At 43.4% G+C, this 16142-nt stretch overlaps 1 protein-coding gene across 3 annotated transcripts in view; it reads right to left on the bottom strand.

Annotated features, from left to right (window-relative positions):
- CDK5RAP1 (CDK5 regulatory subunit associated protein 1) overlaps positions 1-16142 on the bottom strand; it is a 741070-nt gene that overhangs the window by 543691 nt on the left and 181237 nt on the right. The window lies entirely within an intron of this gene.

Here is a 16142-nt window from a genome sequence, read left to right as displayed (position 1 = left end):
CAGAAAGAAAGGGGCACCACATGGGTGCTAATTTGAGAGACTCTGGTCGAGCCCCACATGAGAGAAACTACAAGTACCAGAAGGCCGTAGGAGGGCCGTTGAAATAGGTCAAAGTGGTCATACAGAGGGTCAAGCAAAATCCCTGTACAATCGAAAGACTTTGATCTACAAGCACTGTGATAGAAAGGGAAGTGAATCCCATTGCTAAAGTGAACATTAAAAAACGAAGGGAATTGACTCCTGTTAAAGTCAAGGGAGATCCGAGCCCGGCCGAGGGAGAGCCAAGGGGTGAAGCCAACACCCTGTTTTGAACTTCGGAATATAATTGAGAAGGGTCAACCCAGAAGAGGGGGGGCCGGGGGTGAAGCCGTCACCCCAACAGCATTGTGAAGTATGACGCAAAAAGGGTCAGCCTAGAAGAGGGGGACCCAGAGGTGAAACCATCACCCATATGGAACTTTGGTAACAAACTTTCATTTGTTAAAGGAACTTTTGTTTTTGATTATCTGAACACGTCAGGCCCGAATGCAAGAGACTTTCTAAGGAAGCGAGGCTTGGCCATCAACGGTCCTGAGAACTGTTATTGGAACTGTCGACTCGTCTTAGAGAAGCCCGAGACTGTACTATGCTCCAACAACTCCACCTTACCCGTGCTCAAAACGTGGGGAATGGAGACCCAGGCTACTGCCTCCTGACATCATTTAAGAACACTTGTTTCTTTTCCTAGAATACCATTTTGTATTTAGCTTAAGGAATTGGCAATAGGTTTTCTTAGTATATGCCCATTTATTTGACACGACAAAACTAGGACTGACTGTTTTTCATTTGATGGTCGACACCCGTCCCCATCTTAGATTTAGGTTTAGCTTAGGCGTTTTTCCACTGGCATACCACTTTTCATTGTTAAATAAACACATTTGAACTGTGATCATTTGTGTCTTTCTTACTTGTTGTCAACGTGAGTTCCTCACATATTGCGCAGATGCTTCTGGCCTGGCAGTTGACGGTCACTGTTAGGACGCGATTCTGTGTCGGGCTGATGGAGATGCAGTGCAATCGTTCGGCCGGTTGGAGGAATGCGGATACCAGCACCAGTGCCTTCCCTCTTGTTTAGGATGCAAGGAACACGGAGCGACCGGTTTGGCACGGGTGAATAGGGAGCCTCGGCTGGTGTGGCCCTCTGGGTTGCTGCGAGTCCTTTGCAAAGTGCTCAAGGACAGGATACTCCAACTCAAGGGTCTGCTCGTCTGGCACAGAAGATCCGCTGCAGATTAGTTGCTCCTTGTCCACAGCACTGGTCACTCCTGATAGTTCCTGTTAGTGGTTTGGGGACAGATCTTCCTCTGGTCTTGGACGGCTCCTTCTTCAACTCCGGTGGAGTGCTTTGGACAGTGCAAATGTCTCAAAGGAAGTCCAGGTGAGAGTCCCGGGAATATCTCTTTGGCCTTAAAAGATCCTCGAGGAACAGAAGATATTCTGTTGAAAGGTTGCAAGACTACTCCTTTTAAGAGCATGAATCCTCAAGGTGATTGGTCTAAAGATAGCCTAGTTTAGGGGACTAATCCCAGCTCCTGGCTTGTTATCGCGGTATGTACTATGTGATGCAGTGTGTTTTTAGGAACTTAATTTTGAATATGTGACAAAAAGAGAACTAGTTGATTTTTAGTGCGAACTGTCTAGGAATTGTTTTTACGATTGTTTTATTTTATGTTGTATTTTATGATTAGGGCTTAGCTACCTTCCTAGTTTTTTCATTTTTAACTGTTAGTTAAGTTTCAGTATCTTTGGAAGTAGTTGTGCTATGCCGGGTCTATCAGTACCTTTGTAGCGGTCTGGAGCCCTTGGACTCCATTTCCCATCATTACACGCGGCACACATTCCACTGACATAATTTGGTTGCGCTGCAGGCCTTACCTGGCACACGTCAGCGATTTGCACTGACACAAAGCCTGTTTTGGGCAGTTGCAGCGTTTGGCGTGAAACACTGTCTGACTTGTGTTCTGTGATTATTTGCTAGCACTGGGGGGTGAGTAAAGCTCTTTTTATTTTTTTGTTGCCATCTTAGTTGAAGATATGTCTCAATATCCATATAACAGATCTATCCTCCTGGCATTGAACAACAACTATGTTCATCTTACAGCTTCGTGCATTGAATGAAAATCCCTGCCATATCAAGGTTCATGTTTGGCGAGCATAACTTTTAATGCAGCATTACTAAATGTGAGATCTGCAGTCAGCCATGCACAAGAAAACTATGATTTTATTGGTGGAAAATAAATTCACTTGGCTTTTTTTATCACTGAGACAAGGTTCACCAATAACTCTCAGGCTATTTTGCACTGTTTAGTAACAGAACCCTACATTATCCAATCCAACAACCATACCACCAAGAGGGGTGGATGGGTAGCCATAATCTCTAAAGCTTCCTTGAAGTTTCCCACTTGAAATCACTAGATTGGGACAAGTTAACACAGATCAGACATCTATCTCTCTGGCTGTCTCTTATCCATTCAACTAAAATTCTGTTTGTGTATCGTCCTTCAGGTCCAGCCACGGCTTTCCTGGATCATTTTGATTTCTTTCTAATCTCAATAGGTAGTAAACACAGGGAACTTCTTTGTCTCAAGGATTTTGATATTTGGCCCGACAATCGCTCTGTTCCGGATTCAAAGGAGCTTTGGGATATTCTAGGTAACCATGATTTAATTCCTCTAGGGGTATCCCCATCTCATATTCAGGAGCATTGCCTAGGCATAGTCTTGCTGAGGGGTTCCAGCATTTCTCTGACCAGCACACTGCCCATTTCATGGTCTGACCACTCCGTGAGGATGTTTGTAATGTGGGGATATTTCCCACTACTGATTCCCCTTTTCCCTATTACCATAGTGTCAAGGAACTGGATAAACCTTCAGGAGCAGATAGGACAATGGTATCCAGTGTTATTTTCATATAATTGAATTGCGACACTTTTTTTGCCAGCGGCGCAGAGTTTATGGGGAACATCTATCCTGGTGTGGCCCCATTTAAACCAAGCAGACCTACCAAATTATCAAAACCCTGGTTCTCCCAGGGTCTAATCCCCATAAGTAAACACATACGTAAAGACCTGAGAGCGTTGGAATAGAAGGTGACAATTGCCCTGAAAGAATATAAAGCATACATTTTGAGAGCAAAATCGAATTTCTTCAATAAAAATGTGTGGGTGCCAATAACCAGCAAAGAGAATTGTTCTCCATCCTCTCCAACTTTTGCCACCCAACATGCTCCTTCCTCCCCTTCGTCGGAACCTTCTGTTCCTCAGGCCAATGCATTCAATTTATCTCTTCTAACTAATCTCAGGTTTTGATAAGTGACCCCATCACGTTCCTATGATGGGGGATGCAGGCAATCTTCATCGTGCCCTTCCCTTTGAATTCTCACTTGTAACCGAGGAGACCATTCAGATCTTACTAGGAGGGCTGAAGCGTACCAACGACACACTTTACCAGTATGTGTGGCAAAATGGTAAATCTCATCGTTCATGACTCAGTTTGTGAAGAAATCGTTATTATCCGGTTCAGTACTGTTGGAGCAGAAACAGTCCATGTCATGCTGCTCTGGAAGAAACCCAGCCTGGACCCTGAGAATTTCCAGATCTATGGCCCAGTAGTTGGACTTCCGTGGCCTGGCAAAGTTCTAGAGAAAGTAGTTACATTACAGCGTCAGGAGTATGTGAAGAAGGAGATTCTGTTTGATACTTTCCAATCAGGATTTCGTCCAAAGTTCGGCACCAAGACTGCTTTATTTTCGATGTTGGACGACCTTTTGAACTGTGCGGACCAGGGGGACTTGTCCCTACTGGTCATGCTGGACCTGACTGCCGCCTTTGATAGAGTGGATCACCATATCTAGTATGATAGGAAATGTGTCGGCACAAGCTATTATATGGTTTGAATAATCTTTAACAGAACGACAGCAACAGGTGAAATTGGGGGAATGTGTGTCAGATTCTCTGGTCAATAGCTGTGGAGTGTCACAGGGGTATTCATTATCCCCTCTTCTATTTAATGTATATCTTTGTCCGCTGATGGACATCGCAATGAAACATGAGGTAAAGGTAACATTTCATTCCTACGCCGACAAACACCCAGGTGTATAGTAAAATAGGCAATGTGGAGGAGACTTTCGCCAGAGTCAAACTATGTTTGGACAAGGTTAGCAGCTGGATGCCATCAAATCGGTTTGTGCCACAAACACCTTCTTGAACCTGGTAGACGCCCTCAGTCACCCAATTTCTGGGGTGCAGATTTATCTTTTGCTACCAAAGTTTAAAAAAGTAGGCTGTATTTCGTAGAAGATTCTGAGCAGTGAATGACAGGTTAGTGCTAAGGCGCAATCCATATTTTACACTCCAAGCGTGTGTTTTTTATGTTTTCAACGCTGAGATTTATTATTTCTTTTCTTTCCCCATTTTTGATTTGCCATCAATGTCAATAGTAAGAGTAAAATAAAACCCACAACAGTATAAATCATACATTAACATCTATTTATCATTTTTCAAGAATGAGATTGATCATTTTCAACTTCAAAGGCTCGAACCATATACCTGTCACTATTAACACTGATGATCTTTCTATTGGTCTGAATTGATTCTTATGATTGAAATTTAAGGCGTAATGAGGAAGTGCCCCTAAGGCTTGAAACATGTGTTGGCTCATTTTTCTGTTAAATGGTTCACATTACACTATAGGTGTTTATAACTGATACTCCAAAAACAAAGAGGTGATGGCTGGAAGGTTTAGAATGAAACTTAACCCTTGCATTGCTCTAGGCAACACTCCAGACCATCGTTCTTTGCCTGCCAAGCAATTACATAAGGGCAAAGACCACATTCAAATCAGGCTTGGTCCAACCAAAAAAGGGGCAGTCCAGTCCAAACTGCTAGGTCACATCCCTTCTGCAGGAGACCACAAGCATCCCCAGACATGTTTCAGTGGTGTGGAAGGTTGCCCAGAGCAATGCATGCCAGCTGTTCAGATTCATTCAAACCTTATAGTTTGTCTAACTATGTGAGAGAAGGTATGCCCAGACGTGGGTCCCTTGCTCGCTGCGCCATAGGGAACCGAGCTGCACCTCACTAAGAAGGCCCAACAAGGCTGAAACATGGATGGGGGGGGTTGCTTGCGTTTCCGTGCAGAGGGGGCCTGGCCTAGCAGTTCGGGCTGGGCTGATACCATTGGTGGCAGTACCTCACTGATTTGCATATGGCTGGACCCCTTTTGCAATGGCGCAGCAAACAGTGGTGTGGAAGGTTTCCCAGAGCAATGCTAGTGGTTCAGATTCATTCAAAACCTTACACCCATCACTTTTGTGGTTATAATATGACTGATATCATTATGAACTTCTTTCATTTTTGATGAATCATAAGCTTTGAATCAACTATTTGTGTGAAAGTTTGTTTCTCTTATACTCTTTCAAATCCAGTTTAAATACGTTATCTGGAAAGGCGCGTGTATCCTAGGCACCTTTTGATATAACCTTGATTTCAAAGTTCTCTGTCTTATATTTAAGTGCTTAAAAAATGTGGCTCCAGTTTACGTGGCAGATAAAATCTGCAGATATTTTCCCACCTGCACACTCTGGTCTGAGGATAAATGCTTTGGTCTGAGGATAAACTGTTATTGAGAACTCCTCTTGTGTCTTTAGGGGGGGACTGAAGATTTGCAGTCTATGGGCCCAAATTATGGAACCGACTCCATTTGGTGATTTGGGCATCAAAATCCTTTTTTCAACTCTGCAAAGCGCTAAAAAACGACTTGTTTAAATTGACTCATCTTTGATTCCTGGTGTTCCAGTGCCTGGATTCTGTTTGTTACCCATTTGCAATCTCAGTATTCCTTTCTCTTCCTGTATATTTATTTTCATCTGTGTCTAAATATGATTTGTTTCATCCAGTGCGGGTTACAAAAAATTCAAATCAAATCCGGGCGGCAGTGGACTTTGCCCTGTTGATCTTACACCCAAAGTGCTTTGCTCCAGAGGAAGTGAAGGAGACAGGAAAGGGAGACAGTGAGATACAAAATGATGGAAGGTTTCATCCATTGTTCAGAGTACTCCTGCCCATCCTATTCCTGCCCCCATAGCCTCCTTTTGACACAAAGATTTTTAGACAAGCTGCACCCTGGTCTGATACTACTCCTCCTGAATGGGTGTACTTCTTTGATGCCTTGGCTCAGGTCAGCTGCCTGCTGTGCAACTCTCTCTGGGGAGGGCTTACCGGCCCTCAGTAAGAGAATCAAAGCAGCTGGGTCCTCTGGATTGCTGTCCTGCCGTGTGGCAGTGTAGGCCCATCTGAACCAAATACACATAATACTTCCAGGTTGCTACACCTGAAGGCAGCGGTCTAAAATAATTGACTCTCCACAGGTTTTGGTCTACCATCAGTTATATCCAACAAAGTCAATTGTGAGGGATTATTGGTGTCGTAGACCAAAACACGTGGAAAGGCGCAAGTTGCAGACCCTTTCCATAAGGGATTACCTTCAGTTCAGTCACAGTCTCAAGGTGTTTAAGTCCCCGGGAACACACTTTTTTCTTGACCTGTAGTTGCTCCAGGTACAGATATGGTTATCATCTGCAAAACATAAGAGGTGATGGCTGGAATGTTTAGAATTAATCTTAACCACTGGCATTGCTCTGGGCAACCCTCCGGACCACTGTTCTTCACCTACCAAGCCATTACAAAAGGTTAAAGACCATATGCAAATCAGGCATGGTCCCACCCCAAAAGGGGCAGTTCAGCCCGAACAGCTTGGTCACATCCCTTTTGCAGGAGACCACAAGCATCCCCAGATATGTTTCTAGCCATCACCTCATGGTTTTTGCGTGGTTTTCATCTGGACTGGAGTTGTCCCCCTGCAGTGTACACACACAAAATGGCTAACAGCCAGAACGTATGATTTCCCACTAACCATTGTGCAAGGTTATTCATTATATGACCCTCCAGATGTTTTAGACTTTAACTCCTATAATCCATAGCCAGCATAGGTGATTGTTTCCAGCCTTCAGCAGGCTGATACTACTTCTCAGTTTTCTGGTGGCTATTGGCCCTCAGCAGGCTAGCAATACTTATTTTACTCAATGGTCACAGGCCCTTGCCGTCCATAAATCATTTACCCCATGTCTGAGTGCAAAACCACAAGGACCTGCACTACAGTCTGGTGGTCCTGTGGCGCGATGAAGTGCTTGATATTGCAAACGGTGGAGATTTGGAGCTAGGCCCTTAGGGCCTTCATGTCTATGTGTTTCTGGAAAGAAGGCTGTTGTCAACAGTGCAGCCTAAGGATATTACTGAATCTGAGTGTTGTGGATACAATCCTTTGAGGCATATATCATTGAGCCATTGTTGAACCAGTTGTTATTTTGCAGAAACACCGATGAGACAAATTCATTAATCCAAAAGTTGAATAACCCTCTGCAGAACTGTGAATATGTTGCAGACCATTTCACACATCCAGTCTGAAAATACACATGTGAAAACATGGGGTTTATTTACCTGGCTACTTTCAAAAGACAATATGCATTTCATGTTCAAAATGCTACAGTGTTGAATTTAAAAACACAATAAACATAAACATTAAATCACTTTCCCAATTGCTTCCCTTACAGTGTATCCCCATCCAGTGGCCTAGCTGATGAAGGATCCCCATAAAAGACTATTTGTTTTTATCAGGGCTCTTGACTAGTTCTAGGGATGGATCTAATTTCACAGAGATTGTCATCCTCACTTTTAATGTGTCCCTTAAAGACCAAGGACATATGGGACATCACAGCTGCAGGAAGCTTTACCCAGTCAGCTGTTCCTGTAATCTGTTCTCTGCTTCCTAAATCCTTCTTTGGGAATCTAGCTCTGTTTTGTACAAAGTTTTCTGCACCAGGCTTCCTCTGGACAAAAGGCCTTCCCTTAAATGTATCCGCCAGCTACTCCCAAAATATAATCCCACATCAGAACTTCTCCTGTCGGGAAGAGTCCCACCCTTATGCAAACCTGACAAAAATCACAGAACTCTCCCAATTATTTGTGTGTTTGGGATACATGTCACCCATGCAGTATCATTGGATGCAGCCATTTTTAATTGGAGAGATTGAATCATTTGCCCTCTTCGGACACTGACAATTCCAATGATACAAGAAAAAGACTAAACACATATGCACAACTCAATTTCTATATTATTCGTCTTCTACTGGGTTTAGATAAAGTGACGAGGTGCAGAGGAGAAAACACAACCCTGACACTAGGTTGTGTGGTTGGAAGGACCAAAGGAGAAAAGGGTATCCACGGGCTGCCAATGATACAGCCAGCCCTACAGATAAGAGGTGTATCGGCCACTTGTATTCTCTAAAAATTGGCTAACACGGCCAACAAATAAAAAAACAGGGAGTAAAAAGACTCCCAAAAAAATAGGAAATTGACACATAGGAGCTGGCCTTTTAGCTTTCACCCACACACATCCATGGACATTTTTGGACCAGTAGTACAAATAATACCACAGGAACAAACTTCTATTATTACCGCCAGACACAAAACTGTAAAAATGTATCTATGTATGAGTAACTGGGTGTAAAGATATATTCATGACAAACAAATGTGTTTTATAATTTAAAAAAATGTACGCGCTTTATATTCCCACTGGGAATGGGACTTACTTTTTTTTACTCCCTAAAAAATCATTTTACTCCTAACTTTAAAAAGTAGGGAGTAAAATCCAACTTAAATATGTCATCTGGATACTGGAGTTATCTAGTTTGAACATCTTCCATTACTGAGGCTTATATTTTCGAAACTGCACAATAATCTGTAGACATGCTACACTTCCCAGTAGCATGAAATACAAAAAGGTTATCGCAATATGTAAATGTATTAAACACAGATATGTATCTATATATCATGTTTAAAACTATGGGGAAGACTCCACTGTTTCCAAATCTTCATTCACTTTTCAAATCCAACAAAGAGTTTAAGGTTGAAAATACAATATCGTTTGTTTTTTTAAATTAACCATTTTTCTGTGCATTCGAGCTCTATTTAAGTTAAATATGAATCAGTACGAACTCCGGCCAATTAAGATCACATGCCATGAAAATAGCAGAGAGGGTAGTTTATGGTTCTTCCGTAAGTCAAAATGTTTTATTTTGACTGGAACGTAGTCTTTTCATCCTTTGTGCTATGAAAAACAAACCTTTATGCATGTGACCACCTCAGTCATAAAATGGGAAGACACAGAAAAATCCTCATTCTGGAACGTATTTGGATGCATTTTCCCCTAATTCTTTAAGATGAGCAGTGTCCCTGAGGGTGCAGCCCAGATTACTGGATTTATCTGAGTATTGATGGAAGGCCTTGCTCTGGTACATGGCTGAACCATGAACTCCTTTGCCTTGGCAGCCGGGCTTCAGAGCTATTTATTCTAATACTAGATGTGAACTAGGTTTGTGCCCTTAAAATGAAATGTACAGAGAGCACAACGCAGTGGCAATTATCTTCTCCCACTTTCAACTGTAATGCAAGTCAGCTCAGAGACATTATTTACTGCACTCGCAACACAGTTTTATTTTCATTGTGCATTTTAAAGGGACGCAAACTTGAATTCACACATGTTTTTTATGGACATTTTCCATTAAATAGTATGCAATGGAGAGAAATGTGATGAATCGAGGGAATCTGTCACTTCTCTCCAAGGGAGAGCCCCTTCTTGTGATGCTAGAGGGTGAGCCCGCTCCACAATACCCTCCATAGAGTAGAAGCAAGTGAGATCTCACCAGGAGACACCCCCCGCTTAGAGGCCATGTTCTCCTGTTACTAGACAGGAACTCCCTAAAGCTTTACAAATCATGTTCTACATGGAGAGGCAGAGGAGGACGCAGAGCCACGCAACACCTGCAGGAGTCTGAGAGCTTCAAACTCACTCTACTGAACAGAGCGGAATACCAGAACTACCGGCGGGCTCATCGACGCAAGAAGGATTCCCAGGAACCTTACCACGGAAGACGGTCTCCGTTGAAGAGGAAGTAACCGGGAGTATGGGAATTGTGTGTGTGGCGTCGAAGAGGGAATCCTTATGTTATAGAGCCAACTCGTCTGAGTACTAATTATGAAACAAAGTTAATCTTGAAGAAAGAGAATCCAAAGAGTGAGGACACTAAAGAGAAAACTAATACGAATCTGAATAAAGAAAGAGGAGAACCCTGAAGTGCTATACCTTGGAAAAAAGGAAAAGGGTCCAAAGTAAATTCAGAATACGATAATATGAAAGCATCAATCATTGAAAGGTTGACTGAAGAGAGAGATAACAAAACAGTGATAAGAATACTTTGGGAAAATGCATAAGTAGTACTTGCGAAGATCCAGGAATGAGACATGGACACAGAAGACTTGTGTTTGGGCTATAAACATTTATTGAAAATAAAAAGGGGTTGGGAAAATGCCACACTATGCCTTATCTAAGAGTGGATTCCCTACCTCAACACAAATTAATGATCTGTCCCTTGTCAAGTTGTCCAAAAATAAGTATATGTCCTCTGTCCGTAATCCTATTCTGGCCCTCAGACTCTAAAAATGTGCAAAGGATAGTGTCTCTGTTCGTTCTTTAGAGTGTGCAAATGTTCCAATCCAACATAAAAGTACAACGCCAATTAAAAAGTTCCAAGCGGACAATGTTCACAGTTCCAGGGAGTGATTCCCTTCCCTAGATTCCTTTCCTCAGTATGAAAATGTTTAACACAAAAATTATCAAGTTCCTTACAACTCAAGAAGGCAACTCCCTCCTCTTGGTAATTCCACAGTTCCGGGGAAATAGCTCCCTTACCCTGGATTCTCTGTTTATGTATGACGGTTCCCCTTTACTGAGGTTCCAAACTCACAGGTTACCTGGTATACTCTCCTGCCAGACTGCTTTCTTTCTTGACAACAATTTGCAATTTAAAATGTATGATTCTTCCTTGAGATTCTTTGTATACTCTTCACTGTGTTTCACACACTTGACCTTGCCTTGTATACTCTCCTGCCAGGATAACAATCTTAAGGATATGGATCTTTCTTGACGTTTATTCATTACATATACTTGACTTTGCCGGGTATACTCACCATGCAGACATTTAATTATTTAATTAGCAATTTCTTTTAAACTGTTGGCTCTACCTGGTATACTCACCTGTCTGGTTTCCCATGCAGCCACTTTCCCTTTTGTACCATAGAACAATGATAGCCCAAAGTTGGCTTCTTGACTGACTCTTGCTCATCAATGTTAGTTTCAACATTCGCCTTGGTATTCTCTCCTTTTAAATATGGGCTCAGCAACCTTGCTGTAGCAAGCTTTGCAAAACCTTCACTCTCATGACAATCTTCGCTATGCGTTTCTCATATTTCTTCCCCACAGCAGCATGTATTTTTCAGCAACCCAGAAACCAGATTGACTTACCTGGGCTTACTGGTGGCTGTCAATGCCTTTGCGCTCTCCTGTCTTCATTCGGTTGGCTTGACGTGCGTCCCATCAGCTGCAGAGCTTCTCCCCAGTCACTTTTCAGTGGATGCAGTTCACGCTGCCTCGTTCCCTCAGGCAGCTGGCTTTCAGCTGCGCTGACTCTCTCTTCGCTCTCTGGGTTCACGGTCACACCAGTTTCCACAGAGTTCATGCCCTTAGTGATCGGACCTCTCTCGGCCTCCTCCTGGCGTTCTGCCTCATCGCATTCATCTCCTCCACGTCTATCAGCTACAGAGCATTTAAACTTTCTGGGCTGATTAAGCAATCTCCAAAGACTAGACTGCTACGTTGATTTGCCGGTCCTAGTCTTCTGCATTGCTCCATCTCTCTTTCTCGTCCCAGTGGATGTAGGGCCGTTCTTCAGGTAATGTGGTGGAAGTTGGAATTGAGTGTCATTGGGAGAAATCATTACTACTCCCTGCCTCTTTCTCATCCCAGTTGTTACTATATTTTTCTATGTATGACATAGGTGAATATCATGAGTGGAGCTAATAACTGGGAGAGGATAACAATATGCCTTAAGGGCATGAGGAATGGAGGAAACAGGGGGGGTATGCAACTTCCTCAAATGATGGCATGTCATCTCCCTAAGGATCACCTCCCTCCAGGTGGTCCTTCCTCATATAGACACCCCAGGGTCAGGATCAGGTAGCGACGGCCGTCCCCTGGCCACAGAGAGAGACTTCCTGACGCAAAGGAGAGGTGACCTTATTGGATTCATCACATACCCATTTCCTAATGCTTTGGCGTCCCGCCCAAGGGTTTCTAAGTAGGTTATGACTTGGGGTATCCCATGGAAAATTGGTTTCTTCCTCAGGTTCGGTTTCCCACTCCCAAATAGGGCTTGTTGGTACAAAGCCTTCTTCATCCCAGGAATCAAAAGGAGAGTAGGAAATGGAGGGACTAGTGACTTTTTGAAAAGGTTTTAGAATATTGGAAAGTCTGTACCAATTAGAGTTTCCTCTGGTAGCCCGGGATTATAGCTGTTTTTACTTGAGTGGATTCTACCTGAACTCAGATGTAAATGGGGTCTTGTGATAGTTTTCCACATCATTGTGAAATGTGAGGACTCAGGGCGTCCTCACTTCTCCCCTCCCCCCCTATATCCTCCTCCCAGGTGGCCAGGGAAAGGCTGTCGCTATCAGATTCTGACCCTGGGGGTGGATATGCAAGGGATGATCACCTAGGTAGAGGAGACTTGGGGAGCGGGGATGAGGCTCCTTTAGGAGGGATGTGGTCTCCCCCATTCCCCTTTCACCATGAATCCAATATCCCACAAGCCTTCATAGGCTATCGTCAATCCCTTCCCACTTTCTTCCCTAAAACATTCCCCACAAAACACCAGTTTGGTACTGAGAAGAGGAAGAGACCAACTAGAGACATTCACTCTCTTTTTATTGACACATACAAACACCAGTTATGCAGGAGCAATGCAGGCCTCCTGAATCAGCAATGAGCGGTCCAGTCCTTTTTCGACCAATCAGTACGGCGGGAGATTTAAAAGCAGAAAATATGGCGAGAATAGGGTCAGCCGAGTCAGCGGTGGCAGACGAGTTGGCTATGGGAGCATGTCTAAGGACTGCAGTGTGAAAGCAGACCTCCACTGGAAGGCGGCATAGCAGACTTAGGGCTCGAAACCCCTTGGAGGATGCAGATTGTATGCAGCAGGAAGCAAGGCTACAGGAAGCCGATTGTCGCCAGCGGACCTTGAGAAGGGAACCAGTGTAACCAGGTGAAGCAGCTGTGTGAGGCCGAAGCTGTGAGAGAAGCGACGAGAGCCACTGGAGAACCAGAGTGGGGTGCCGTACGAGCAAGAGAGAGAGGTTGTGGCAGCTGCAAGCCCTCCAAGAACACTGTAAGCTCCAACCGGCGAGTCAGCCTGGGAAAGGGGACAACGGGTCAGCAGGTGGACACGTAATGCATTGAATGAATGCCGATTTGAATGAAAGGAACTTTTTTTAAATACCGAACCAAATGAAAATGAATGGAAGCACTTTTTGAGAACTGATCTGGTTGAAAGCAAGTTTGTGTAGCTTCCTGATAAAAGGAACTGTGTACTTTGGAGAAAACAAGCATTGGCAAACAAGCATTGACAAGAGCAACAAAAGTATAAGGACCTGTGGAACATGAATGAACAAGCATTGGCAAGAGCCAGCAGAGTATGTGAAAGTGCAACAAGTGAATGGTGGAAAAACCAGTAATGATAAAGCATCATGAGGAGGTGACATGAGAATGAACCAAATATTGTCAAGTTGAAGCAGTGGAAACGTCTATATGATGAAGAAGCAAGTAAGGTGTGTCGGTTGGGTGACCTGTAATGGATGGACCACGTGGTCGGACTCCTGCTCCTTGGCCGAGTGCACCCATCTATGGAAAAACCACTGACGGCATTCACAAAGAAGCTTGTGTTTGAAATGAAAGGAGATCGTGTATGATTTGACATCAAGGAAATTAACTATACTAAATTAGTGAAAAGTAACCAGATGAGAAGAACTGGGGAGTGTCCCAAGGAATTGTGTTGTTTTGAAAAGGTGAAAGATTTGAAAGTTTGGGGAAGGGAACCCCTTTGCACTGAGAACTATAGGGAAACCCCTAACAAACCAAGAGCTGAAACAAGCTCTGAACGTTTATTGGAACAATACTTATTTTGAAGTCGACATCCCTACACAATGTATACAATGAGATGTGAGGGCAAGTATAGGTTTTGGACACAGACCGATATTTGTTTCGGACTACAGACCATCCTTAGTTTCATTTAGGTAGGGAAATCCCACCTTAGCAGAGGATAAGTTAGGCCTTTTCCAAACCCGGCTTTGATTTAATAAATGTTTATAGCCCAAACTTTACTCAGTTGTCTGGGTCTACTTCATTATGCCTTCACAAAACACAAATGACTTTGGCACGGTATACCCGTCCCAGACGACATCAAGTCGCCAGAATCGATCAAGGCTTTTACTGGTGTCCCATTGACTGTGGCGGACTCATGGGTTTTGACTGGACTGATTCCATAGAAGTAATTACTTCTGCTCTCTCTGCAGGTAAAGCATGAACCTGTGCAATGGCCCAACAATTAAAGGACAAAAGGAGAAGTCAACATCAGCAAAGACGAAGGGGTCCGCCTTCGATCCCACAAGTCTATCATTCCCCGTCTGATACTCAAATAATACAGGACTCAATAGAGGAGAACGAATCAATGGCCAACCCATCAGTCCGGCAAATAGGAGACATGGCCAAAACGAGAGCCAACCCAGTGACAAAGACTGGCAGAAAGGATGAAATCTCTAAACCCTTTGCCAAACCACTAGTCTGGCTAAAACAGTTAAACACAAAAGAAAGAGGTAGAGCAATTCCAGGCTTATTCTTGTAATCGACACATGATATTAGGAGCATACGTTTTTGCTACAAAGAAGCTGTGTACATTGCAGAGATTATCTTAAAAACAAAGATGGGCGTCATGGCAGTCATGGATTGTGTGCCTGACTTTAAGAACTGGGCATAGAAGTTGCCTCTAGCCTTCCCGTCTTCTCAATTCAGTTTGAGAGGTGCACAAGAGACTCATATTCAGCTCAGTTTACAGAAGAAAGACGAGGGGGTAAAAACAACATTGACAAACTGAATGAGAGGAGTGGGGGAGAAGAATGTGGCTCTGGGAAGATGGAAAGATGAAAATCTGGGCCCTTCTCCCAGACATTCTGACACAAGTATTTCAGAAATTAAACATGGAGGGGGAGTAGCTTTAGCTAAACCAGGAATGCATTTTATAAATTGGAACATGCAGGGTTCTTGCTCTTATAAAGACAAATTAATGGGAAAATGTATCTTTGGCATCCATGATTTGATTTTCTTCCAAGAAACATGACTGCAGAGGAGTTTTAAACTAGATGGCTTCACAGTGTGGAACCAACTGGCTGTATGCCCCAATGGGGGTAGACCATCAGGAGGCATGATTATCGCTACACGAAATTCCTCTATAATTAGATCTCCAAAATTATTTACTTGCTGCGAAACTCTGCTTATTAAAGAAATGGGTTCTAGCAATCATAACCCTCTAAACAGCACTTTTTTTTGCTTTGATCAGCCGGAAACAAAAAGCAGTACGTATGTGGATCTAGTAGTAAATATAGGAGCTAATAGGATTGCAAAATGTTAGAGGGAGGGGAAAGGTCTCAATAAAAAATTGCAAGAAGCAATTGAGCCAGGTTGAAACCTGGACTGTGTAAAATTATCCAGACTAGATTGCTTTGTGGAATTCCTATGGGACTTCCAAAATCCACGGCCAATGACGGGACGCCCTCAAATCCCACACAGTCATAATTACGATGCAGAAACTGCATGGACAAAGAAAGAGCTGAGAAAGGTAACTCGACAGCTAAATAAGCAGATATTGCTGCCATCTATAACAGCAAGGAATAAAAAGAACTTAATTATGCTTACAGAACCTGGTCGAGATCATAAAAATGTCAACATAATTTGGAAGATGGCCAAGCTATGCTCATAGCAGTGCATGCCAATAATTCCAGAAACCTCTGATATGTAATTTATGGTCCGAACCCCCCGCAAGGGGCCTTGCCAAGCAATACAGTATCTGAGGGGGATTGGGTAAGCTACTTTAGAAGGGTGCTC

Source organism: Ambystoma mexicanum, chromosome 3p (assembly GCF_040938575.1).
Source record: "Ambystoma mexicanum isolate Mex_15411 chromosome 3p, UKY_AmexF1_1, whole genome shotgun sequence".
Classification (NCBI taxonomy): Eukaryota; Metazoa; Chordata; class Amphibia; order Caudata; family Ambystomatidae; genus Ambystoma; species Ambystoma mexicanum.
This window is presented reverse-complemented; position numbering and strand designations above follow the sequence as displayed.